The 27997-nt window shown below is 39.5% G+C and overlaps 1 protein-coding gene and 1 pseudogene across 1 annotated transcript in view; both read right to left on the bottom strand.

Moving 5' to 3' along the window:
• Positions 1-27997, bottom strand: part of LOC135705059 (protein bric-a-brac 1-like) — a 491570-nt gene that overhangs the window by 74229 nt on the left and 389344 nt on the right. The window lies entirely within an intron of this gene.
• Positions 1334-20192, bottom strand: LOC135705094 (tigger transposable element-derived protein 2-like; annotated as a pseudogene).

The following is a 27997-nucleotide window of genomic DNA, read 5'->3' as shown; positions in this document are numbered from 1 at the left end:
GTGAGAGAATAAGAAGTTCTGGACCAACAAAGTCCAAATTAATGTATTTTTTTAAGTTTACGTTCTTTTTTTTATTTTGTTAACTAGGGGAAATGTCAGCTTCGGCAATACCTTAACATATTATCGTCAGGGGGTAAACAAAGTCCTAGAGCACTCAAATTTGGCCAATAGATGCTCTGAAACACAAAGTATCCACATGCCAAAATTGACCTCTCAAGGACGTTGTTTACCCCGCTGATGATAATTGGTTAAAGCATTGCCGAAGCCAACATTTCCACTTTTAAAAAAAAAATGCGGTAATTTTTCCATGCTCAGTTTTCGCAGCTTTGCGGGGTCGATATTCATTTTTTAGATTACAAAATTACTTAAAACCAACGTTAGTAAAGCGAGGGCCGATTACTCGCGGCTATCTCGAGGTTAGGGGTAACAAATTGCAACAAATGGATGGCAGGGTAGGGATAGCAATGTGCTTTTGATCTCAAACTAAGCGACATACTGATGAAAAAGACAGACATGGGGGTACACCGATGGGAAGCTAACAACTTGGGAGAACACAAGATGACACTAACTACTAAATCCTCAGATCTATCTGTTTTAAAAACACATAAATTAAATTGCAATAGTCGAGATCTCGGCGCGCCAAGATGTCTCTAACGCCGCATCCCGAGCAGGAACCGATAGCTAATTGATAACAAAGGAATATCTTAATGTGGTACGATACCAGACTTCGGTATGCTTGCTGTTTAAAACCTTGTTTTGAAATTATTTAGCTATCGAAATATTTTGTAAAATATCAAATGAATACCTAAATAACAAATTGTGATCTTTCAGTTTCTAGACAATAACACCTAAAATAGTTATTGAATTGGTATTAGAAGACCTTCAAAATAACAAACTATGGTATTCTAGCATCTAAAAAACTGTGTCTGCTATCCGTCTGTTATTGTAATAGCTAAATTATTTATTAGTTCGTTATTCGTAGAACATTTTTGAGGTATTATTTTTGGTATTTTACCTCTTTTGTCAGCCTCACTAATACTATATTTAGGTTGCCAGTTATTCTGTTTTCTTAACTGCATTTGGTATTACAGTGGAAGTTCGCTAATTGGGGGTTTTCTGGTTGGGGCGCTTTTTAATTGGGGGTTCGCCAATTGGGGCGCGACCCAATTAAAAAAGCAGTCATCCGTCAAAATCTGATGTCAAAATCATGCTGACGTTTTGATGTCATATTTTTTGGGGGGTCTTTCAATGATTGATAAAAAATAACGAAAAACAAAATATTTTTTGTGAAAATCAATTTAATTCATAAAACAAGCAAATTAAAACAAAACAGTTACAGATTGCGTCTCTTCCACTCTGCTTCCAGCAATTCAGTTCGCAGGGTTTTCAGTTTCAAAGTCTGAGCGGGATTGTTCTGTACGAATTGGATCACGTTATCAAGCGACTTCATCGCGGTTGGAAAATCGATGTCTTCGGGTTCTTCGTTTTCAGTAGCAAGAGCACTTCCATTCAAAGCCTCCGGGGTGGTATCCAACCATTCTTCCTCCGTGAAAGTTAAATCGTCTGCTTTATTCAAAACTGCGCTGACTATTTCTTCGTCTCTGAACACTTCGCTGGTTATTGAAACTGTTGTACCATTGGAATCTACTATTCGATCCTCAAGCCAAAGCTGGATTTGCTCGTCGGTTGTGTTTGTTCCGGCTATGCCATCAATTGATGCTACAAGGGACTTGAAATCAGCAAAAAGATCCTCCGCCTGTTCAGACATGCTCCATTCACAACCTGGAAACTCATCGAACAACTTTTTCCAGGAATTTTCAATGGTAACCTGACTGATTTCGTCCCAAGCTTCAGCAATCCAATCAATACTCTGCCGTAAGGACACATTTTTCAGCCGTTGTTCCAAGGGCAAATCTTCGTTTTCCAAAACAAGCTTAAGCATCAGCTTCCGTTTGTACCTGGTTTTGATTGCGTTGATCACCGACTGATCCATCGGCTGGCATTCTGCTGTCACATTTGGTGGAAGGTACATCACTTGAATTAATCCATCATCACTCTTCAAATCATCGCATCCATCGTAGTGAGCAGTACAGTTATCCAGAACCAAAAGCGCTGACGGTTCCAAATCGTGCTCAGCAGAGAACTTCCGGACAGCGGGAATGAACTCGTCATAAAACCAGGTACGGAACAACTGACGTGTCATCCAAGCTTTTTTGGAATTGTAGTAGGATACCGGTAATGATTGCTGAAAGCCGCGAGGAAATCCACGGGGGTTCTCGGCTACCCCAATGAACATCAGTTTCATTTTGAGAGAACCATCCATCCCAAGCAACAATTTTTGTTTTATTGAAGTTCTATAGCAGTTGATACTACCAAATTAAAAAACCTTCACTGACGACCACATTGCTTTAACAACCTCCTGAGAACCGCTATACAGCCATGTCATGGCCAATTGGCCCAGTTTTAATGCATTCATTATAACTTGATATGCGAACTACCTTAGGAGCAAAGGTTTTATGTTAGTTTTATCACACTCTACACGTGGTTGTCAAAAATGCAAACATAAAATCTCCTCCAGGTCAGAAAGTTTTAACAACCTTTTGATGACTACCATAAAACTATATTACAACCGCATAAATCGCTCCTGAAGAAGTTGATAAAACATGATACGCAAAACATTTTGACAACCTTGAAGGTTTTAAGTTGGGGTTTTTGGATGATAGTTAATATTGAGAAATATTTTATTGTGGTTTTATTCTTTCGATGTTTGATGTGGAATCATGATCCTTGTCAGTTGGTAATAATACCTGATATTATTGTATATTGAAAATAAAACGACTTTATTACAATTTTAAACCAATCTGTATATGCTTCACAGCATGCCGTGCAATATTTGTGGTGATTATTATACCAAATAGGAGCATAAATTCAGTGCGCCATATGAATACTAAAAAATAGGGATATTTTTAATTTGTCTGCATTTGCACCATGCATTAAAGAGTCATTAAAAGATTATCTATTTAGTACAAAACTGTTACTACTGTTGAGCAATAACCAGTCATTTATTATTTAATTATACATAGATGTGTGAAAGTGTTTTATCGCCTATCAATTAAAGCGTAATTATTCATACTGTGTTAAATTTGTTCATACGGCGACATTTTTTTTCGTTATAACTTGCTACTCCTTAAAAATACCTCAATATAACATATTCTCCTATATTGGAATTCTATAGCATAACATAAACCTAATGGTTGTATCTTAGCATTTCGTAGTCCGAATTGAGAACATTAAGTTATATCTAAGCTCTATAATAGCTTGCTGGTTTTATTCGGTACAGCGAATCAAAACAAAACAAAAACCATGGCCACCTGTCAAAAAGTCAACATTCCAAGCGATCCTCCTATTTTCTCTTGTAATCAAGATGTAAGAAATGCTTATTGGATCTTTTAAAAGCTTTTACAATACAAGGTGTGAAGCCGTGATGCAAATACTGACCATCTCCAACCGGATTTAGATTTAGAACCCTTCTTAAAACAACGCAGACAGTTGTTTTAAGAAGGGTTCGTGGATCTGTCGGAAGTGTATCGGAAAGCCGCTTATTCAATATTTTTAAAAGCTCATTCACCACACTGTGCCTTATGTTGAACGCGTAATCCGAAACGCTGTTTAAAACGGCGCACCCAGCCATCCGAAATCAAAAAAGTAAGATCCAGATAAACACCAAGATCTTGAAAGCATTGGAACAGTTGTTCTGCTTTGGCCTTGATCACAGCCAATGTGACAATAATATTAGCCTCACGTTGTTGCAAAACCCATAGGTAAAGCGCTTCCTCCAGTAAGGGAAAATTCTGCTCCTTCATCGTTTTTCGATTTTCCACGCCATGTTCTCTGAATTTTTATAGTTTCATCCGAATTGACTCCTTATTTTTCAAAAATCGACCGACCGAGGATGCTCCGACACCAAACCTTTTGCCTAATATTTCGTGGGAACCGTTTCCTGCTTCAAATTCCTCGATTATTCTCTCCTTCTGAGCCAAGGTAAGCGTAGTGTGCTTCCGTTTCACGACTTGCTTATTATCCACTCCAGAACTGGAAGCTGATACTCCTTCCATTGTGAAAGCTGAACAAATTTCAGGAGGATAATTGCTACAACATTACAAACAACGTATGAATGCACAAATATTTACCAGCGCCGGAAATAACTCAACAAAATATTCAATCGATTCACTCAATTTACACTCACGCAAGACAAAAACTAAGTAGCTGCTCACAGCATCAGTTAAGCAGACGAAAGACTGAAAACCAAAACAAACGAGTCAAGCGCCCCCCGGTCAACTTTGACACTTGTCGACACCCCCCAATTAGCGAACGGCTACTGTAATAAGTTATTTTTTTCTTGCTCGGGATAGGTTGTTTTCCTCGGGCCCTGAGTGATGCGGATAATTCGGATCTAGCAACACAATGGAGGGTGCATGACCAAAGTACGTGGTCGATCTCGTGATAACCACTATTGGACATGAGCCTCGACATGACACGTATAAAGTCACGGCTCAACATTTCCGCTATATTTTTTTTCAAAAAAATTAAAAATACCATTACGTGTTTGTAAAGCTTATGGAATTACCTTTCTAACGATACTAAATAACCTTGTAGATACTTTGCTTATAATTGCCCAACATTGATTTGAGTAAGATCATGTTTTTGTGGAAAAATGCGCAGTTTGCCTTCACTTTTTTTAACTTTGACAACCGATATCTCACGGACTGCAATTGTTAGAGGGTTGACATTTTGGAATTCTCTTAGTTAAAGTGTTTACTATCGATAGGAAACTTTCAGAAAAGGATCGGCGAGCGTCGATTGTTCGATTTTTGTCCGTCAGAAATCCTAGAGCAGTGTTCACTCGGCTGTCGATAGAAGCAGGCCACCCTCGATGTGTGTCACGCGATGACAGCAACCATTGTATGATCCTCCTCATTGTTCTTCATCAGCAGTTCGTCGTCGGATTGGAAAGCAGTCGTTTCGTGATGAGTGTGTGAGTGCTGACCACGTTTTGCGTCCGTTGCTGCAATGGACGCGCTCTGTCCCCGTTGGCTATACTGCTATACAATGAAACCACTGGAAACGGCTCCCGTTTTGCTGGAGGAGGCTTATTGAATAGCGGAAGATAAAGTGTTTATTGTGTTGTAGCTTTTGACTATAGTTTTAAGATGTATTGTTAATCCAACAAAAATCCTCGGCTCTGTTAAGTGAATTCGATTGAGCGTTTTCGAATAAATTAATAAACAACAAAGAAATCCTATAGTGCAATGGTCGATGCTTCTTTTTAGTAGACTAAACTTCAACTTGTGACATTAGAAACCGTCAAGAATATTCATAGATTTACAAGGTCTTTCTCTTTACCTGGCTAATTCATGTTCATAATGTGCCATATCTGATTAGGCTAGCTGAGGTGACATTTAGTATTTATAAATATAATAACTTTCCATTCAATGGATGAAAAAAAAAACAAACTAAATGATCATATTTCCATCGATTTGAATCGCGTGTCAAAGGAGCGATTTTTCCCCCTCCATGTTCTATTCCACCCAAAGTCAATTAATGCGACAGATGCCATGCAATAGTCATAGTTCGACACAATAGTCTTTCCACAAGCCACCTCCTCCTCCTGCCTCAGCGTATCCTCGTCGCACCCGTGAACCCGTAGAAAGGTGGTTTGTTTGATTTTAATTACTCTCCTCCATTTCGGTGTCCTCCTCGCTTCCCACCTAACTCGATGGACTTCTTTATTGTTTATAGACTAATTTTAGGTTTCAATTTTTTTCTCCCGACCGTCTCCTCTACCTTCTGAGGTAGTGAAACTGTTAATTACCACCGATCGATTCCTTGCGGATCGAAGAAGCTAATTGTCGATTTACAGCGCCTCGCTCCACGGCCGAACTCATCCATCGGGCCGAGTTTGGAATGTGTTTGATTGCGTTGTACAACAGTTCAATTACATTTCAAAGTTCATCCCTAAATAATGGATGTTCGAATTGGACGGATGCATGTAACATTCGTTCACGGGGAATGGGTGGTACTCTTGCCTGTTTGCGTTTATATTTTCTATCGAGTGTTTTATTTCGCAATGAGGGCAATTATCGTGAAGGTGATGTTTAGGAGGCGAGCATTGTTTTTCTTTCAAATGAAGGGAAAAATCTAATTTAAACTTTCGAAACAACATGAATCATCGACAGCGGGGAAATGCTGTGAATATTAATTCCAAGATTAATTTACGTAATTTCGTTAACCTAATTCCGCTAAATAAAACAACGCAACTCAATCGAGAGCAAATCAAACAAAACTGGGGCCATAAAAATGCGAAATGAATTTTCGTTTCTCATTTCAGTCCGGTCGAATTTCCTCTCCATTTCAATAAGGAACGATTCCATAAATAAAAAAAGCTTTCGATAAATATTTGATTAATTAGATTTTTTTTTCGTCAAGGTCCGGCATTCATTTACACCTGTGTGCTGACGGGACGAACCATCGAGCTGGGGAAAAAATTCTTTTATTCATTATTTTCAAGGATCCAGCTCAGAACGCTTCACGAATAAAATATTATAATATCAGCAGCAAAAGCGAACCGAACAAAAAAAAAAAAAACTTTCTCATCGAAATGAGATTTACAGCCCATTTTTGCTCTGAAATTAGAAGTTTTAAATAAATAACGTAAAAAATAACTTTGCCCACTCCGCCCTACGTCGTTGTTAAATTATTAATGGAGTTTTTTTTTCCTTCCAAATTCTACCACTCCACCACTTGACCCTCATTGAATTTTTCCGCCTGCCCCAGCATTCGAATTCTTATGCAACGGCAAAAAAAAATCCTCCCTGGCTTATGTACAATAAGTGAAACACTGGAGTAGGAAGCGCGAAAAAAAAATGCGCTCTCAGTAAAACGCCCACACCCACACAGCCTCCCATCCCTCCCAGCCGGCGATGAGGCAACCAGGGGGAGGGTTTATATGCACAATGAAAAATATAATAATTACGAATTTTTCTCTTAATTAGAACGCACTTTAGGGCAACTGTGCAGCGCTGCTCTTCGGGGTTCTTCCACTCAAGACCGGAGACCGAGACCGGAGCCGGATCGACGAGAAAGGGAAATGAATCATTTTCCGAATCGCGAGCTCTTTTCGTTCGCGCTTGCTGCTTTCGGTCCACACCTCGGTTGGGTGAGGTAGAGAGGCAGAGTGAAGGTGGAAAGGAAAAGTTCGACGAAACAAAACAAAAATGTATGTAGGGTAGATGTACCAGTTATGGCTATACGTTCCTATTATGGTGTGTTCCAATTATGGCCTATGGAATTCCATAGGCCATAACTGGAACACACCATAATAGGAACGTATGGTCATAACTGGTACACCTACCCTATACAAATCAATTATGCTTTCACTGCTGATTTCCGATTTTGGGATGTATTGTTTTGGATTTTTCATGACCATGCAGAGGAGAAGGTTGTTTGTGAGATGAATGATAGCTTTACACTGCTTGAGGATCAAGTAAGTTGAGCTAGTTGGATCTACTTTTTCCGCTGTTTGCTTTTGTTCTTATTCTTGTTCTGATGAATTGCTATTTACTCAAGAGAATTGAAAATAATTGACGCTGCTCACAATTAAATTGTATGTTTGAGTTGAAGTTCTCAGTTTTATGAGTATCGCATTAACGAGTTAACATTTCTACCGTAAGAAGTTTGATCTGCCCCAGGAAGTGAGGACTAGTGCTGGACGAAGCGTAGAATTCTTGTCATTTCAGGTAGAATGCGGTAGTGCTGTTCCATTTGATTCATTTCCCTGTAGCCACAAGATTACACTGTGTATCAAACTTGCGCTTTTTTGCGATAATGTCAGACAAATTTGACCATATTTGACTTTCTCTTGTAGTCTCTTGAGTTAAAGTCTTGAAGATACACGTCGTGTTTTCTCGGTACCCCCTGTTTGTGGATTTAGAACTTCCTCAAAATTGTGCTTTGCTCGCTTTGTACTTTCTATATACAATTTTCACACTGCCGTACTACAAAGAGTCCGCTTTGTGAAGCGTTGGAGAACGGTTGTGTGTTTTTGCTCCGCTGCATGCTTTTATTTTTTTTTAGAGCTCGGGCTATCTTCGAGCTGGCGTGTAGTTTTGTGGTGCTCGCATTTGAATAGTTTCGTGTCCCGGGCGCGATAGTTTGATGTAAAATGGTTTGTGCTGATGTTTTCCAGGGATTTAGGTGCCTGGTGTGCTCTCGCTTTCCTTTATTGCCGGTGTGACTCGACCGCGCTGATATATTATTAAGCTGGCTTTAGACAGGGCAAGTCAATTGATCAAGTCAGTTGAATTCAACTGACTTGAACGCGAATTGAACGTGTAAACCATGCCATTCAACTGACTTGATCAACTCACTTGAATTGAGGTTGAACCAGGCTCAATTTTTCAAGCCATTTGAATTCAACTGAGTTGATCGTTTAATTTGCCTAATCTAAACCCAGCTTTAGGTTTTTGCGATGTGCATTGTTTTTGTGCACAGAGTGACTTGAAAAAGAAAAATGATATTTAGTTACTGTGCGGTTGGAATCGCTGGAGGAGGAATTGTTTATAAATGACTAGAGAAAAATAAGCATCGGGAATGCGCTCCTGGATATATTGATTTGGTGAGTACGTTCCAGTTGAAGATTGTTCTTATATATTTCTCGATTGCATTTTCGAGGTGACATGTCTGCTTTTGTGGCTGGTGGCTCACCCGCGCGTGCTCCGCCGCTATCAGGTAGGGGAAATTTTTCCTATATGATGGTGGTGTTGACATGCGCGGGCGGGATGTCGGTTGCGCCGGATTGGGGATCGGATGCATTGTTTGCGGGAGCGGATGCGCCCCTTCGGAGGAGTAATCGAGATTTATTTTCATCGTTCCCATTTGTCAGAGGGATCGATCGCATGAAGCATGTTCATTTAGTTTTTACGGGTAGGTGTTTACGAATAATCCATTATGATTTTTTTCAAGTTGAGCATGATTCGTTAAGAAAATAAATGTCGCGATCGAACATGCAAGTTTGGCACTTAACCGATTAGTTTTGACGTAGGACTACGTCTTTAATTTCTATACTGGGGTACACTTTGTGAAAACCGAAAATGAAACATGAAACAAAATTATGAAAGATTTTGAACATTAATAACTCAACTGCCCCTGGATCAATTTCAATAATTTTATCATCAATCGATCACAAATATGTCTACGTAATGCTTCCAACTGATGATTTTCAACAAGAAACTATTGAAAAAGTGGTAATGTCAAGCATTGTCCAAACTACAAATAAAAAGTGATAATATTTTCACTGTTTTCATGAAATAAACATTGTTCCCAAACGCAGTCGTCATAATCGAGTACAACTTGGTTGCACATCGTTCTGCTTTAACCTGAAAAGATATAAAACAACGCTGCTGGCTAGCTACAACTCATTTTCGCTTCGGACGCCATGGTGAGCAGACAGCAGAAGCAGCAAAAGCAGTCGTCTGGCTCACCGTGGCGGTGTCAAACGTGTATCCGGTCTGATCTACGAGAAAACACGAGGTGTGCTGAACGTGTTCTAGGAAAATGTGATCCGTGATGCTGTCACCTATACTGAACACGCCAAGTGTAAACGGCCATCGATGTCATCTACGCTACGCTCATGAGATAGATGCAAAATATTAAATAGAGGAAATGACGGCTTCGGCATGACAGACTATTTTCGGCAACACAAATTGAAACACTATTTTCACTGGATTTTCTTACGAAAACACTTCGCTGAATGCATGCAAACGATTCTTTATGCTTTCAGCTTCAATTTGACTATATTTTTACCACTGAGAAAAAGCAATCTAGCAAGGTTTTCTTGAAATGCAACACACGCACTACAAATTGTAGCTGATTTCGAGTTACCGATAATAGAACAGCAGATTTACATGCAGTTCAAATGGAACGGTTGCCGAAGAAAAACTGGTTGCCGACAATACTCGCTCTCACTAGAGAAGATTGGAGCTTTGTAAAAGCGTTTCAAAACAGTGTTTGACAATTCTTTCGACTGAAATTGTTAGAGCAGCTGGCAGCAAAAGATTGTAAACAAACCAATACTGCATATGTGTGCGAACCTTAGAGAAAAAGGCTATAGAAAGAAGGTCGCTGCTTAGGTTGCCGAGAATACGTAAATTCCCCTATGTCAGTATAATTCATGTTCGAGCAAAAAAGACCTGCTTTTAACGAATTGAACCTTGGGAGTTGGGAATGCTTCCATTTACGCCGTATACGTTAAAAGCAATTATTAAAAAGATACATTACGATTGCACGACAAATGACGCCGATTCCAAGTTTTTCTCCTTTGGTTTGTTTTTTTCCGTCGATCTTGTTTTCCGTGCTGAGCACCAATGCTACCGACGTGCCAGGAAGGCAGCTCCCACACCTGGACCCTACCTATCGACCCATCAACTCATGAACCGGGGACCAACGGCTTTACTTCCCATCCGAAGGAAGGCGTGATCAGAGATGTTATGCCTCAGAACATCCCGGCGGCGCCGACTGGGATTGAACCCAGGCCTGCTGGGGTGAGAGGTAATCACGCTTACCACTACACCACCGGCACCGTTATCCGACTCCAAGTTGAAATAAGTTCACTCATATTCAGTGTTGGAAAAATATCAAAAAAAAAACAAATCTCACCAACGCCCAAGATCACGCTTGATTTTCGTAGAAAAAAATCAACAAACAAACATCTGCAGTTAATTTGCAAGCTGTGATATCGTAGCTCGGAATATCAAGCAAACAAAACTCACCAACTGCAAATCTCACCAAACTGTGGAGCGATTAAGTTTAATGATTTTTGCTTTACATCCGAATGCAACCGAAACTTCCATAACGGCTTGCAGCAGTCCCTTCGTGTCTGCCATCGGTGAAGATTAAAAAGAGATAGCAAACTGAGCTTTCTCTTTCTAAGAAAACGATTTGCAACGGAATCATTTTTGTGTCGAGTCAACTCTCAGCTTGATTTTTGCATGCTGTGAATAGTCTCACAATATTAAAAGAGCTTGTAAAATCAATATAAAGCATAATATTTTGATCCTATATCACGCCTGATATTGAGAGCGTATGAGAGCGGAAAAATATAATTTGATTGATGATTTTGCCAACACTGCTCATATTCTTGAAAACGGAGTTAACTCATAGACTGAGTAAAACTTTACGAAATTTTACAGAAATTTGTTTTCTAATAAGATCAACATCTCGATGTATGTATGAACGGGAACGAGCACATCTTAGTGAGAGATTCAACTTTCCATCATCTAAATATGGATGCGACAATTAAAGAATCTATTTATAAGCTTATAAATACGATTCTATACACTTCGTGCTCAAAAAGTGTTGATGAAATTGTTCATCACCCAGTCACTGACAGGCTTGATTCTCACAAAAACCTTCGGCAAAATATCATCCATTTTTTCGTCAAAGACAAAGAATCAGCTGGTAACAAAAAGTGTAATTTCGTGCATTCTGTGTCACATTATCGTTATCCAAGTAGTTCAGGACGTAGATGCTTGTTCACTTTAGAGGCTCCATGTAATTGTGTTGCTCATGTCGTCTAATTTCGTTACAAATTTAGTTAATAAAAAAAATCTACACATGTTCGTCACTGACAGCATTGTCATTGACAATTGACCACTTTGTCAAGCAGTTTTGGCGTGACTTTCTATCAGCGATTTCACAAAACTGGACTAAATAATTTCTATTTTTTTATGAAACGCACAAATGTTGGCTACTTTTCTCGAGGTTCTAGATGAAAAAATCTCAATAGTTCGAGTGGTAGTAAACGTCATTTTAAGTGCTCGAATAAAATGGTTAATTGACATGGTTTGCCTTGACTGTTAGCTCAAATAAGTCGAGATTTTGCAGCACTGATCAGGGTTGCTGAAACGATTCATATAGGAAGGAATATCGAAATAAAGATAATCGAGAAATGGAGAGTACTGTACAACGAAGCCAAGTATGATGAATTGGCGCTAAACACTAACATTGTGGTAACGATTTTATAAATACAGTTGTAAAATAAAATATATCAAGCAACATATTCATTACATTTTGCAAAAAAAAAAACACAATTTCGCACTTGAAAAAACAATTTCATTCCAAGACCCGGAGAAACGAATGGCATATAGCAATAGACTCATCTCAAAGGGATCGGAAAATGTTTCTTTATGTGTGTATATATGTATGTATTAGACCTGTTCATTTTAACGGGTCAACCGAGATTACTGTTTGTCATGTTAATTTGAACTTCTGTGCAAATTTTCAGCAAAATCGGTGATGATTTAGAGGTGCTTCAAGTTAATTTTATGTTTTTAAGGTAATTTACGGCTTATAATATCTCGAGACTGAAACAACGAAAACTGCTGTATCAACTTTCATAGCAAAGCTTAATGTGTTATATACCAACTTTGTAACCAAAGGTTGACTATTCAAAGTGGTTTTATTGAAGTTTGACTTAGTTTCATGCTCGAAGATATCTTAAAAAGTGAAGAATTTTAAAGTATTTGTTCTACGAACTTTCCACCCATATGATATAAAAATGTGTAGTCTACGGCATAATGTTCCTCATACTGTTCTAGAAATTTCGTTTATACATAGTTTTCGTGTAGATTCCATAGATTGAGAGATAAAAATCAGAAAAGAGGTCATTATAGCTAAAATTCACAAGACAACAGAGCCATTAAAAGCTTCAATTAGATTGACAGAACATAGTTGCATTGCTTTTCAATGACGACCGATGACTATTTCATTGATAGATGACTTTTTTAGAAATATGAATCCTCAGTAGACGTGTTTTTTTTTATCATAGACAAGAAAACTCGAGCCATCCTAAATGTTCGTTATTTTATAAATTGCTGTTATGGCTCGAGTTAACTTGGCTTTGATAAAAAAAAACACGTCTGGTGAGGATTCATATTTCTAAAAAAGTCATTTATCAATGAAACAATCATCGGTCGTCATTGAAAAGCAATGCAACTATGTTCTGTCAATCTAATTAAAGCTTTTATTGGCTCTGTTGTCTTGTGAATTTTAGCTATAACGGCCTCTTTTCTGATATTTATCTCTCAATCTATGGAATCTACACGAAAACTATGTATGAACAAAATTTCTAGAACAGTATGAGGAACATTATGTACATATGTAAGTACATATGAGTGTAACTCACTCAATTTTCGCAGAGATGGCTTGACCAATTTGAGTGGAGAAGATGTGTTGCAGATCCCCATAGATCGCTATTAGAGAAGATGTGTTTCAGATCCCCATAGATCGCTATTAATTTTTTCCCCGATCGGAATTATGGTTCCGAAGATATGTACAAAAATGTGAAATCCAGATTCCACAGGAGAATTCGTAAAAGATTGATATATCAAAAACCCATCATGCGACACCTGAATCACATTAGAATTTTACTATAAGATCAATAGTGGACCCAATGATCACAATGGCCTCTTTCAGATGTACCAGGTACCTCCCAGGAAGTGGACAGATTCTGACATGTCGCAGAAAGTCTCTATAATAAAGAAATCAATCAATCAGATTCTGACATGCGCCGAAATGCATCGTTTGATACCTCAAATCACGTGGAACTCAACATAATGATTAATGTAAGTATGTATATTAATTTTCTTTAATTTATAGCTTACCTGATCCTTTGAAAAAGTTCGTTATGGGGTTTCCTCTCGGGTTCCCTCTGATTTTTCTCGCTTTTTTTCCACATGTTTACGATTTTTATTCAGGTAGGGGAAACGCTCCTATAGTTGCGGTACGTTAGAAGCGTTAGGTTCCTTTAGTTGTGTATGGAGTCTCCATACACAACTATAGGAACCTAACGCATCTAACGTACCGCAACTATAGGAGCGTTTACCCTACAAAACGGCGAAAATGGCTGCTTCGATCAGCACTAAAACTACAGGAAAATAATAAACAACTTTACACGGTGATGCACCCACTAATGTGCGTACGTGAAACGTCACTAATCTCTATAATAGTGACAGCACGTTCGTGCGGTGGATTTGAAAACGCACGAATTTTTAATGCGTGTTGCATAAAGCATCGCACGTGTAATTTGATTAAAGATGCAAAACAGTGTAACCAAATAAATTTTAAAATTTTCACTCGACTACAAAAGTTTGTAAATATCTGTGAAAAACTAAAAAGTCTGTAAATGTCTTTAACGAAAAAAATGTCTGTGAAAAAAATTAAAGTCTGTAAACTGTCTGACTTGTCTGAAAATCTGGCATCTCTGCGCTACACCCAACCTACGGGCCACAAGTCAAGAGCAAATGTTCATTACGTCGAAAGTAACAAAGGTAAACAAAGTCGAGCTATCAGTGTCAATCTATTCTCCTGCTATTACGCTATATACTGTCCGAATATAGGATCACATCCTATTTTTAAATTTATTTACCAGCTTTTTGACGTAATCACCTTTCGATCAGAATATTTTTCGATGTTACTTAAGTCACCCGATTTCTATGGAGATGCCGTTTGACTTAAGTAACAGCGCTGAGAAACCCGTGAAAAGTGTACGTTCGTCGTTTCGCTTTCTTATTATTAAAGTGAATAAATCGAACTGTTTGTTGCTAATATGATTTCGGTGGTCATAAAATGATGAATGGGCTGCGCGTAAGGAGACGTAATTGATAATTCTCCCGAGTATCCTGGTAAATACACTTTGACTTAAGTAACAATAGGGGCCACCAAACGACGTATAATAACTTTTGACTCAAAAACCAGTATTTTTTAGCATGAAAGCTAGCGATTTGCATTTGTATGATTAAAACCCTGCTAAATATGTTAAACATTGCTATCACTATGGGATTATATGTGTTTAGTTGGAAATAGGAATAACTTTTCGGTCATCAAAACAAAACTTTATTTTTCGCGGATTGGTGCGAATGTTACTTACGACATAATGAAAATTTGCTCTTGAAGTGTTGGTTGTGGAGACCGAAAAATGTGGTGTGTATTAGTGAGAATGGATAATAATAACTTCAGCATTGGCAGGAATAAACATGTTAAAAATGGCTTCAGACCGGACTCGAATCATGAACCTTGCGATAGTCAGATCTGTGCTTTATCCTTCGCTCTATCTGTAGGGAACAATGGTATACAACGCACCCCATGGGCAGAACGCACCAGCTGACTTTCATTTGTGTTTTTCATGGCTTTTACGTAACTATTTTGTTGTCTTATCAAGCAGCATCATACGCATAGCATCTGAAATCAAAATCCTGCATGACAAATCCTAGAATAGGATTCAGAATTCCAAGAAAATCTCAAAATAAAATGAAAAAGTGCGTCCTACCCTGGGGGTGCGTTATGTACCGTTCTCCCCTACTTTGACACCACGACCAGTAATTTCAAGCGTAACTATTGAAATCGACATATCTGCTTTTGTAAACAATCACTTCAATCGAAGATTTGTCTAAACTGCTAGCTCACCCACGCAAACAAACACGCAGGGAATCTTACGTCTACTAGCTGGTGTATTCTACCGGATAGTTTCTGTGAGCGAGCTAGCAGTGGCCACACGATTGAAGTGATTTTTCACAAAATCAGATACGTCGATTTGAATAATTACGCTTGATTTGATTTATTGTGGTAGCTTGCGACAATATTTCAACAATGTTTCGTACCATTTATGAAAGTTGTGTTTTATAGGCTTTTTGATGTCATTTCCGTCCTACTACGCACAACCTGCACTTTACCTCTCTTTTCTGAACCAGTTTAAACAAAAAAATGGAATATTTCTGTCAAAAATGACTGTTAAATTTATTCACCTTTCCATACGTACCGTCCGATTTGATAAAGAGACACAAATTGTTGAGATATTGTTTAAAATCTAATACTGCTTCTTGATTCTAAATTCGATCTACAAGTTTCAATTCCGTCCAAACGCATTGAAACGCCATTAGATTTTCTTCGTCCTACGGATAAACGTAGAAAAAGGGGATTCGCTAGGAGCGCTTCTTTTGTTTTGAGAACAATAAGCGTAAATATTCATACAATGCACTCTAACAGGATTTATGTTGTAGCTAATGAACAAACGCATCGGAACAAACCTATTATTGAATAGATCGGAAATGGGCGATTACGACGAAGTAGCGCTCTACCCTATACGATATTCATTTATACGAAACGGTTTTTAGAGAAATAACGAAAATATATTTTCAGTGCACTGTAATGATAAACCAAAAGATCTAAGTTCCCGAAGGCCAAATATTTGAATGGGTTGATTTAGGGATGGAATTGATTGCGCAAGTTATTGCAATAAAGAGGTACAAACCATTACTGCTGAAATATGATTAATACGAAAATTTCATTCAATTCGACATTTTAAAGTTACCGACTACAAAATCCTACAGTCAGTGCCGTATGTAGCGAAAAACGGCTCCCTTCCAGTTCAACATCGTTGTTAGCGCTGCTCCAAATGTGAAAAACCATAAACCAACCATCCTTGCATCACGAGTAAAAATAGGAGCCGACCAGAAATTAAAAAAAAGAAAAGTGAACGTTCTTCCAAAGCAGAAACCTCCCCCAGTGGGTTTACTTGCCCAACAGGACCATTGGCTACGCACAGACGTCAACAGCGTGCTACGGTGGCTGGCTGGTGGTGGACCAAAGCGTAAAGTAAAGTGCTTCCTCGCTTGCCACCAGCACGCAGCAGCTCCGGTGAAAAGATGGAAAAAGTGCGCGGTTGTCCGATCTTTGCCAGCAGCCAACTGGTGTGGAAAACACTTCGCTTCTCCTACCTGCATTCTCTGCCCGCTACCGTCAGTGGGAGCGACGAAGGTGAAAATTATTTTTTCACTCCAACATCCTCGCTGGTTTGTGCTGGTTGGTTTCACTCTCGTCAAGGGAGAGAGAGAAAAAAAAAACACGCATCCCACTGACTGCACTGCCCGTCCGCCGGCGGTCGGTTGATGGTGGGTAAATGTGGACGTGTACCATAAATATAGCGCGCCGTTTTCATCCTTATGCTACAGTGAACAGTGCGCGTTCAACGGTCAAGAGTTCTGGCCAGCCCAGCTATCGGGATGGAAGAAGCTCCGCAAGCGGAAAGCTCACCGTCGGAACAGACAACCGGATCCGGTGGAGAGCATGCACACTCACAACAGAGCAGAGAGGCATCCGACACCACTTTACCTTATTCGCACTTCCTTTTTGTGTTGTTGCTGTTGATGATGATGCTTTTCTCTGGGTGGGTGTGGGTGCTCAAGGGCTGGTGACCCCCCATCCCTCTTGGATTTAATGTAGCGCACACACACAGACACACACACAGGATGCGGAAGGATGCACGCTCACCCTACACGACGTGCGTAGATGTCCTTTTTCTGGCCGAAGAACGCATCTATCGAGAAGAGCGGAGGAACGGAAAGACGAAGCTGGGAATGCTTTTTACTTGTCCATTATTCTTGCAATTGAAGTGACGTACGGCGTAAATGGCCATAGAGATGCATTGTTTTTCAACATGAAAGCATACCATCTATCCGGGCGGTATTACTGAGGGTAAGTGTGGTTGCATCAATTGATTTAAAGTTTTTTTTAAACCAGTTTTGAATCGACTTGTGGAATTCTATCAGAACACAGACTTTTGTTGTAGTACGATTAAATGAGGCAGTTAATGAAGTAAAAGGATCAATTTATAAAATTTCATTAATATGTAAATACCGCCAACCGCGTCAATTAATTACCTGTTGCAAACGGTAGCATGTGACACTGCCGTTGAAACGAACGAGAGCAATGCGAAATGCAACTGATCTGCAATAAAAAAAAACGTACTTCCACCCCTCAAACATGAGTTGCAGTATCATATAAAATTATCACTAATAAAAAGGGTTCCACCTCCACACAATTAATGACAGGCACTGACTGAGTGAGTGACTGACTGACTGACTACCGTGAGCTACCGCCACCGAACCTGCACAGCGCAAATGAAATAAACTTTTCAATTTGATCCGCTAATGAGATGAAAAATGATATAAATTAAATTTCGAAGTGATTTATTCACTTCCTCTGTTTGTAGCGGAGGTACTTTCTTTCCAGGGCTGCCGCTGCCAGTGCCAGTGGGAAAATCCGGCCCACCAACTGCCGCGCTCTGGCTGGCTGAGGTTTATCCCACGGACGAGTACATTTTCCAATGTTGCATCATCCCGGTCGTTTGTAAAGTCGACTTCCGTCCTTTCATCTCGTACTCCTCACAGCGCGTTCTGATCGACGAACGGCACACCAGGAGGCCTGCGTTAAGCGGTGAAATTATTAATTAAAATATTCTTTCCTGTGCAGTTGCTTTCAACGACGACGGTTAATTCCTGCAGTGCGCTGCAACTTGGGAGGACTCGCCAGGGTGGTCGCCGTCGGTGGCATCATCATCGTCGGTATTGACTTACTTTGTATTGGGATTCGTTTTGCATGGATGTGTTGCATTTTTGTCAACTCGAGATCAATTTGTTTAGTATATCTTTAAATTTAGTTCACCTCATTCACCTTCAAGAATACAAAATTGTTAAAAGTTCTTTTTTCTATTCAATTTTTTTATTTAACGACGGTCTCTGTTCCGCAATCGAGTCCCAATCACCGACAAGCGTTGATTGCCAATTGTTGAATTATAGCTGAGTGCTGGGAAGGTGCCTAACTCAAATGTGAAATAATTTTTCCTGGCTTAATTTGCATAGATATATGGCAAACTCTAGGGTCTAACCTTGCATCGAAATAAATTTGGAAAATAAATAATGAAATTTATAAATAAGATAGAGCCACCAGGGTCATAAACTGGCTCACTCACTCTATTATAAATCGAAATACAATATTTGTTTCCTCTTATTTTGAGAATAATACCCGTGTTAAAACATTTGTTATACGCAAGAGGTAAATCACTCAGCACAGTGTGCCGAAAGTAGATTCGGCACAATCTCGTAGGCATTGGATTGTTCATTAAATAAAATGAGAGCACTGAAACATACTCTTATTGAATATTCTAGAGGAACTCAGACTAGCAATTCACTTCCCGATTCACATTAAAATTCGAAATGTAGGCTTCCGAGGGCTGTCGATTGCTATCGATGCCGGTCACAAGTATTTCAGCTACTACGCAAATGGAGTGTACTACGAACCGAAATGCAAGAACAATTTGAATGGATTGGATCATGCAGTGGTGGCGGTTGGATACTGAAAACTTGAAGGAGAAGATTGCTGGCTAATCAAGAACTCCTGGTCCAACTACTGGGGCAACGATGGGTATGCTTTGATGGCGGTGAAGGGTAACAACTGTGGCCTTACCAACGATGCGACGTATGTAAATTTGAAGTGAAATTTCTGTTGAAGTTAGAATTAAGTAAAAGAGTAGTCTTATTTTCGGATATGTGTCATCTTATACGAGATGGAATAAATGGTTTTCGATTTTTGTAACATAAAATTAAAAAAAAAACAAATGGTAAGTTAATTAGGTTGAGTGGAAGCAATAAAAATTCCGTGTGATTGTGCCGTGAATAATTGACCAAGTGCTGGTGATTTGCTGCTGAAAAGTAGGATCCTTACAAGGCCACATCCTGCCACTGCCGAGCTATGTTGCCTCATCAACATAATCTCCATGATGTGATCCTTGAGGAATTGAATACGGCCTTCTTGATGGCGATAACCCCGGAGTCCTCCTTGGAGCACATGATGCACCCGATTGGGCACGCTGATGTCCACCGTGTCGAAGCTCTTGTCCTTGACGAAGGCTTGCCACGATTCAAAGAATTCACCCGGGAAGTTGTCCTTGGAGACGCCCGACAGCAGCTTTTCAAAATTGGCCTCCTCTTTGCTGTTCTTATTCCGAACCCCGACGAAATCCTCTTCTCACCGTTCTTCTCGATCTGCTTCAAGAAGACGATCTTCTTTTTGTTGGTCAGGAAAAAGATAAACTCTTCGCACAGCACCGTAATCGTATCGGTCAGCTCGTACCCCAGCAGCCAGGTCTGCAGCGAGGTGGTTTCCTCGTCTACGCTAACCGCCGTCAGAATGCAATCTACCTTTTGCAGCGAATCATCATGGGAAAACTCTGGATCCTTCCAGTTGTAGAGGCGTTTTATTCGTCGGTAGAAGGAATCCTCATCGCGCACGATATTCGACATTTTCAGGGCCGTTCAATTATCGCATCCAACGGTTTTCGATGCGGGGACCTAGACTGACCCACATGAATATGGGAGATTTTTTATCATTTTTCAACGGGCCAACCCCCAGATTGGTGCCATTAGGTGAGAAAATCACTCTCTGAAAATTTCAGCTCATTCGTAACACGAGCTGGCGCTTTTGATTTGAAGTTTATATGGTGATTTCGGTTGAAATGTATGGATAAATAACATCCCTTCACTCTTTCATGAATAAAACTGGTTCAACAAACTCGTTTAAGCTCAGAATTTCAGCACATGTAGCTTAATCTATAAGACACAACTTTGCTGAAGACATCATCATTATTCAAGTAAGTATTATGGAGATATTCATTCTTGAATTTAGATGTGCGTATATTGCAACAAAATACAGGCAGCTTATTCAACATATCAACTATCCCAAGTAGCCAAAAGTACCGCATTTAACGATAAAACCCACTTCCAAGTTCCAAAAAGTGCATATAAAGTTCCAACACAACTTTATGGCTGCTTTACAAACTATAGAAAGCACATGAGGAACTTCAGGCTTCCAGTTCCGATGCGTACTCTTAGCAAACTAGAAGTTCAAAAAAGTTCCAAAAAGCATCTCTAAGCACTTTTTAGGAACTTCAGACAAGGCTGAAAACAAAATTCCAAACAAGTTCCAAGCGAAACTTCTTAGCAACTTGAAAGTTTCTAAAAAAGTCCATCATAGCCCATATGAAGCAATCCGCACATGTCTCTTTTAGGAACAAACATTTATGTACGTAAATACGAAATGATCGTTGGCTTAAATAAATCATAATTTTTTATATTTATACAGTGCATCAATATTCCATCCGTGTATTCGGCATGCGATCTACGAACGCTAACCACCGGAGCCATAAGTGAGTTGGAATACCAGGCGGCCAAACACCAATTTAAAATTAATCAGGGTGTTGTGTTTTGTTTTCAAGTCAGTCAGCTGGCACTGCAAACTCTAACAGTAGACGGGGCAACAGCTGACTTTAATATATCTCAGATAACGTAGCGGTTAATGCTGGGGCTCTCACTCAGAAGGACTGGGTTTAATTCTTCAAATTCAAATATTTTCTAAAAGTTCCGTTCAAGTTCCACCAGAAGCTGCTTAGAATGCTCTTCAATTATGGTAGCGGAGCTTTCAAGTTCTTACAACGACTTAAAGATGAGGCTGCTTAGCATTCTATAGACCACCTTCAACCAAGCTGCTTAAGCCACAAATAGCCTTTATCAGAACTTTTGGTTACTTGTGAGATTACCACTAAAAAAAAGTTCATATTTTCCACATGACTTGTGTCAGTATGTGAGATAACCACTCTCTGAATGTCTTAGCTATTTTTGACGTAACACGGACTGGTGCTTTTGGTTCAATGTTTATAAAGGGAATTTGGTTGAAATTTTCATATACAAAATATTCATATACATTCAAAATTTAATATCTCAATAAAACTAACCGGATTCATAATGCAGTCTTCAGCAAAGTTGTTACTCATTGTTTGAACTACAAGTTTTGAAAATCTGAATCAAATCGAACATAAGGAAACTTTTTTATGATCCAAAGAGTGTAGAGGTGTTTTTTTTATCCAAAATTCCCATACAAAATTCAAACTAAAAGCACCAGCTCATCCTACAACCAAATAAGCTTAAACTTTCAGAGAATTGTTTTCTCACCTAAAGACACAAATCTAGAGATTGGCCCGAGGAAAAAGAGAACTTTTATTTTTGTGGGCCAGTCTAGGGGACACTTCCAGTTTCTCTCCGGCTTTTTTATTCTTTGTTGTGTCCTGATGGACAGAATTCCACCTTGGTAGTCACGAGATCGATGTTATCCTTGGGATTGCAAACCAAAACATTCAAGCTGTCAGAAATAACGGGTAGCCAAATATACTATATTATTCGTTTTTAAATTTGTCGAACCTCTTAACGGAATCCCTTCATGAAGAGCTTGGAGTGTGTTGGTGTACTTCCTTTTAATTCCGTTATAAATGATTATCTTTTGACAGACACGCGTATTTCGTCTACTAGTTGCAGACTTCATCAGTGCCAAGTGGTGTGGTGAGCAATTATACCGGAGTCAAAAGGAAATAAACCAACACACTCAAAGCTCTTCACATGATATTCTTATTTTACAAAAAAAAATCGCTGCTTGCTCTATGACTGGCACTGCCGGCACAATCGGTACACCTGCGGCACACTGCGAAAAAATATTGACCAAAGATTGGTGAGCGAAGTTACCTACCCCATGGTTATACGTCATCATGGCAAACTGTTAGGCTAAAAAACATTTATTTTTTATTTTTTGGCTCATAAGTACTGATTTGCTAAACTGTTGTTTATGTCATTGTTGTTGTCATGGTTACAACATTGAAAATATGTCAGATTTTGTATCATCATAGTAGACGTATGATTCAATTGAAAATTAAAAATCAAAATGCCTAGCCACGAGGAGAATCATGGAAAGTGCACGTTCTGTGCTTTATAGAAACAAACAGCCGAAACCCTTCAATCAAACCGTCGGTTTGGTAACATTTGAACCAGATAACAGTGAACCTAATTAAATTTATCACACACTTGCATCACATCAGGTTTAAGAGATAGCGATCTGTCGTTTTCAAAAAAGTTGTATATTTTAGTAAAAGGAAAAACTTTCTCGAACATAGTAGGCCGCGGAAAAATCAAATAAAAGTTATTTAGTTGAAGATGCTAATTTGAAATAACAGACTAAAGTGGTAATTTTTAAACGATATATGAGGAGATGAAAGTATAGAATTGATAGTTCCGTTTAGAGTACGGCAGAGTGAAAATTGCATATAGAGGGTAGAAAGCGAGCTAGGACAACTTTAGGAAGGTACAAATCGGTTTTATCATCTCTCTTTACCAAACTCCCCCTTTGGAGTGGGATGGTTAAGGGTGTCCCCCCAGCACGTTTGTGTGCGCAAAGTGCATTTTTTTTTACAAAATCATCAAAATGCGAGGCATTTCCCCGGAAAAGCACTTACAGATCGTGAACAAATGACGCACTATTCCCATAATCTTACACGTGACGGAATCCATCTTTGACATAAAGGATGAGACGTGACATGTCTTGTAAAATTAAGTGCTCCGAGACTCAAAAGTTTGAAAGTACGTTCGATTGAGCTTAATTTCGCGTCTATTATGACTCAATTTTATGTCAAAATTGACGCTCGTATATGTCAGTCTCAGAGCACCAAAATTTGCATTATTTTTTCTAAGTGTGTAAGTACCGGAGCAGTCTAAACCACCATCCGGATTTTCGGTGAAGAAGTTACCTTCGAGGACACATCGAAATCTGGTCTTAAACCGGAACTGGTGCACCAGAAGATCAGTATGCTTTCGTCGAAAAAGGGCCTCTGTTCGAGATTTGGCCAAATAACTGAGAACATCGAAGAGTAACGTCCAACGTCCAACGTCCAACGAGTAACGTTCAGCAGAAGAAGCTGAAACGGAGTCAGAAACAAGTCGCATCCGTCAAAACGAGAACTTGGAAGCTATGCGACAGCTTGCTGTGTGGAAAATTGGTGTGGACGATGAAACATACGTCAAACTTGACTACAAGACGCTTCCGGGAGACCAATACTACACAGTCTGTGATGGTAAGGAACTTGACGATGCCGATAAATCAATTTTTACCGAACAATTTGGTACGAAGGCCATGGTTTGGAGGAGTTCATGGGCAGCGTCAGATCAAAAGTTGGCTCCTTTGCATACGATTAAAAACAACATAACGTTGTTTTATTTTAACAAGAAACTATTTTTATACTTTCTGGTACACCCTACAATTGTGCGGCAAGTACAATCATACTCTATGCCCAGGGATGTCGAGACATTTCCCAACCCGAAACATTCCTAGACCGGACCGGGAATCAAACCCAGCCACCTCCAGCATGCTTTTGCTTTGTAGCTGCCCCTTTACCGCTTTATCCAGGGTAAGTGGGCCAATTTTGACACTAGTTAGAGCAAATATTTAGTGTCCAGCTCGTTATGAAATAAATCTCGCATACAATGAGACAATCTATGCAATTTTGGAATGTTCTAGGCTTCTTTGACAATACCAATATTGTCATTATTGTTAAATAAATAAAAGCCGGCGCTGGTGGTGTAGTGGTAAGCGTGACTGCTTTCTAACACCCCAATGGGTCTGGGTTCAATCCCAGCCGAGGTCGGTGGGATTTTTCTGAGGCATAAAAATCTCTGGTCACGTCTTCCTTCGGAAGGGAAGTAAAGCCGTTGGTCCCGGCCCATGTGTGTTGAATGGGTGCGATATCCTACGCAGGTGTGGAAGCTGCCTTCCTGCACATTTGATTGCTGTCAATGGATGACAACTATTTCCAAGCAAACTGTATCCCCTTATCTAATAGACGCATTTACACTATGTTCTATATGGCAAAATTTGGCGGTAATTGAAAAATTGTAAATACAATTGTAGCTGTGCTGATTATGCCACTGAAACTACATCATTACTATCAATACAGAAACTGTGAAAATGATACAACACTGTGTTATTCAAATGGGAGCTGGGAAACCGGGTATCCCGTCACACACCTTTGGATAAAACTGATGTCTAAAAGTTTGACCCTTTACTTCTCTTATCGTCAGGGGGTAAACAAAATCCTAGAGCACTCAAATTTGGCCAATAGATGTTCTGAAACATAATGTATCCACATGCCAAAATTTTACTTTCAAGGCGTTGTTTACCCCCATGACGATACTAGGTTAAGGTATTGCCGAAGCCGCCATTTACCCAATAATAATAAAAGAAGCATTCTTGCTCGTGAGATTGTATCTAAAAAATAAATAAATTACTCAAATAAGGGGGGGGGGGGGCGAGGCGAACCAGCCCCCCAAGTTGAAAGCATCCTAAATAAAGATAAATCAATCAATCAATCAAATAAGGGTATTATTCAAGTAGCAGCCGTCATCCACACCTGAAATTTTATATACCTGCTAATCTATCTGATTTCATCGTACTTCTAAAGAACAACGTTTTGGCTGTTATGATATCATATACTGAGAATCCTGTCCAGAACATGTAAAAAATAACAACAGGAATTCAATAAAAAAAATATTAAATAACATTGACTTTCCACCAGAAAAGCTTGAAGCTCCAACTCACTCATCTGATCATATCTCAAAAACTATTTGTCCAAATCATTTGCCCTTGGAAACTTGATGTGTTTTCCAAAGTGTGGAGATAATTTGCGCCCAAAATATTAAGAAATAAAAAATCCCACCCATTAAAAAAATAGGCCATTTTTGACAATTTGCATACCTGCCGGTAATCAGCATGTTTATTGTAGTTTCTATAACAAAAACAAAATTTGGGTACACCTATAAGAATTTACATTAAAAAACCTGCAAATTGACGTTCTAAGATCACGAATAGAAGCTCGTGCTGACTCCGTGGAAGAAGCTTCTGATCTGTTCGCAAAATTCTAAAAGGATGTTTTTTCGACTACCCCTCCCGCTCATTCTCCGGATGATCGTCGTGACTGGATGAGCAGCATAGCTCATTACAACTTGCATTTGCCGCAGTTGGATGTATCTGTTGAAGAGGTGATGAAAGTTCTTTAATCTGTAGATCCTTCTAAAGGCCCTGGTCCAGACTGTTTTCCACCATGGAAGGTTGCGTCCATCACACCTACTAACAAAGCTGGAAACATCCACAACGTTGAAAATTATCGCGGAATTTCGGTTTTAAGCTGCCTCCCAAAAGCTCTGGAGAAGATCGTATATGAGGTCGTATATCAAGCGGTTAGGCCAATAATTACCGAACATCAGCACGGCTTCGTGAGGAAACGCTCTACAACAACCAACTTAATGGTGTTTGTCAACACGCTGATCAACTCCATTGAAAAACGACGACAAGTTGATGCGATCTACGTGGACTTCAGTAAGGCGTTCGATAGGGTTCCACATGTGCTTGCAGAGGACAAAATGAGGTGTATGGGATTACCTAATTGGGCCACGAAGTGGCTACAGTCTTACTTAACTCACCGCTCAACCTATGTGAGCATTAACGGTGTTAATTCGCCTAGTTTCGAGATACCCTCTGGTGTTCCCCAAGGTAGCCATTTGGGGCCTTTAATTTTCATCCTGTTCGTGAACGATCTGTGTAGTCGACTGTGTTCTTCGAAACTTATGTTCGCCGATGACTTAAAGATCTTTCGTACAATTAAGTCAAGACTTGACTGTTGCGCACTCCAGAAGGATATTGATTCCCTTTTGCGCTGGTGTACATTGAACGGTATGCAGGTTAATGTCACAAAATGCTGCGCAATATCTTTTAGCCGTTCACGCGAGCCCTTACGACATTTTTTTTTTTTTTTTGTATATTAATTTATTTGATAAGGCTCAACCGAATTAACTTAACAGAGCCGAGGATTCATGGTCACTATACAATACATCTTAAAGCTATAGTCAAAAGGTACAACACAATAAACACTTTATCTTCCGCTATCCAAAAAGCCTCCTCCATCAGAACTGGAGCCGCTTCCAGTAGTTTCATTGTATGGTAAATTGTTGTACGCCAACGAGGGTCAGAGCGCGTCCATTGCAGCAATGGACGCAAAACGTGGTCAGCACTCACACAATCATCACGAAACGGTTGCTTTCCAAAGTCGACGACGCATCGACCGAAAGAACTGCTGATGAAGAACAATGAGGAGGACCACACAATGGTTGCTGCCGAGTAAACAGACGATCGCGTAGCACACATCGAGAGTGGCCTGCTTTTGTCGACAGCCGAGTGAACACTGAGCCCTTACGACATGACTATAGGATAGGACTCAGTAGTTTGCTCTTCGTTTCTTCAGTTAAGGATTTGGGTGTTATCATCGACTTTAAAGTCAGATTCAATGAGCACATCTCCATGATAACTGCTAAAGCATTTGCCACATTAGGTTTCTTGAAACGAAACACAAACGCATTCCAGGACATCTACACGCTGAAATCACTATACTGTGCTCTCGTCAGCAGTCTTCTAGAGTATGCTGTTGTTGTTTGGGCACCCTTTCACGCTATTCAAGCTAACAGAATCGAAGCCATTCAGCGAAACTTCGTAAGATACGCTTTACGTGTTCTGCCCTGGAACGATTCGGTAAATTTGCCGCCTTACGAAGAACGGTGCAGGCTGATTGACCTGGACACGTTGGCAGCAAGGAGGAAACTACTTCAGCGACTCTTCGTGTCTGGATTGCTTAACGGTGACGTGGATTGCAACTCTCTTGTGAGCCAAATCTACATCAATGGTCCTCAAAGAGTTCTACGTAGTTACACGCTTCTGTGGCAACCTACCCATCGGACCAACTATGGATTCAACGAACCGTGGACTTTGTGCTGTCGTGTGTTTAATGAAACGTTTGATGTATATGATTTTAACATTAGTAAGTCTACTTACATACATAGAATTCGACACCTAGCCTAGAAAATATCTGTACAACATTATGTTGAAGATTTAATTAAATAAATAAATAGCTTGTTTGGTTGTGGAGTAATCTCTTTTGAAAGTTGTAATTTTTAAAAATCTTGGAAATCCAGGGTTGTAGGCACTTCAGAGCAAAATCAAAAAAGGCGTTTCTTCAGAATGCCAAAATAAGCGTTTTGGTTCAAATAGGTGACATCAACCACAGTTGGTGTACCCACTTGAGCTGGAATGACCCACATGGGACTGATATGCGATTATAGACAGTATACATACAATTTACTCTTCTTTAAATACACTAATTCCTAGAAAAACAAAGCAGTTCAGAGAA

Source organism: Ochlerotatus camptorhynchus, unplaced genomic scaffold, assembly GCF_037179485.1.
Source record: "Ochlerotatus camptorhynchus isolate MF236.1 unplaced genomic scaffold, CSIRO-AGI_Acam_v1.1 ptg000257l, whole genome shotgun sequence".
Classification (NCBI taxonomy): domain Eukaryota; kingdom Metazoa; phylum Arthropoda; class Insecta; order Diptera; family Culicidae; genus Ochlerotatus; species Ochlerotatus camptorhynchus.
Note: the sequence above shows the minus strand (reverse complement) of the source record. Positions and strands in the feature narration are given on the sequence as shown.